The following is a 526-nucleotide window of genomic DNA, read 5'->3' on the forward strand; positions in this document are numbered from 1 at the left end:
ACAGCACACACATGCACAAGCCTGACTACAAGTAATGAGGAATATATGCTATGTCGAGGAACTCCTTTAATGAAAGATTTTCACTGCAGAAGCAGAGTGGCCTTTGTTAGAAGTGCTGGTGGAGGGGCGACACTTGCTTTGGAAGTGGGACAGATGGCTGGAGGTTTGTGTGTGGAAGGCCCTTCTTCCTGGAGCGCTACGGCGGTGAGCAGGTCTGGTGCCCAGGTTCTAACGGTTTATCCACAATCACCTGGATATGTAATCAAAATGTACAGAAATGGAATTCAAACCTCTTGGTAACTCGTTCCTATAGATACATGTACACATACTGGACCTCAAAGTCCAGTCCTGAGGTCTGCTCCCTGCCTTTTAAGTTTTTGAAGTTTGTTTTATTGTCAGTCCTGGGGCTTGAACTCAGGGCCTGGGCACTGTCCTTGAGCTTCATTTGCTCAAGGCTAGTGCTCTACCACTTGAGCCACAGCACCACTTCCAGCCTTTTCTGAGTGTGTGGAACTGAGGAATCAAA

Source organism: Dipodomys spectabilis, unplaced genomic scaffold (genome assembly GCF_019054845.1).
Source record: "Dipodomys spectabilis isolate Male_0828 unplaced genomic scaffold, ASM1905484v1 ptg000595l, whole genome shotgun sequence".
Classification (NCBI taxonomy): Eukaryota; Metazoa; Chordata; class Mammalia; order Rodentia; family Heteromyidae; genus Dipodomys; species Dipodomys spectabilis.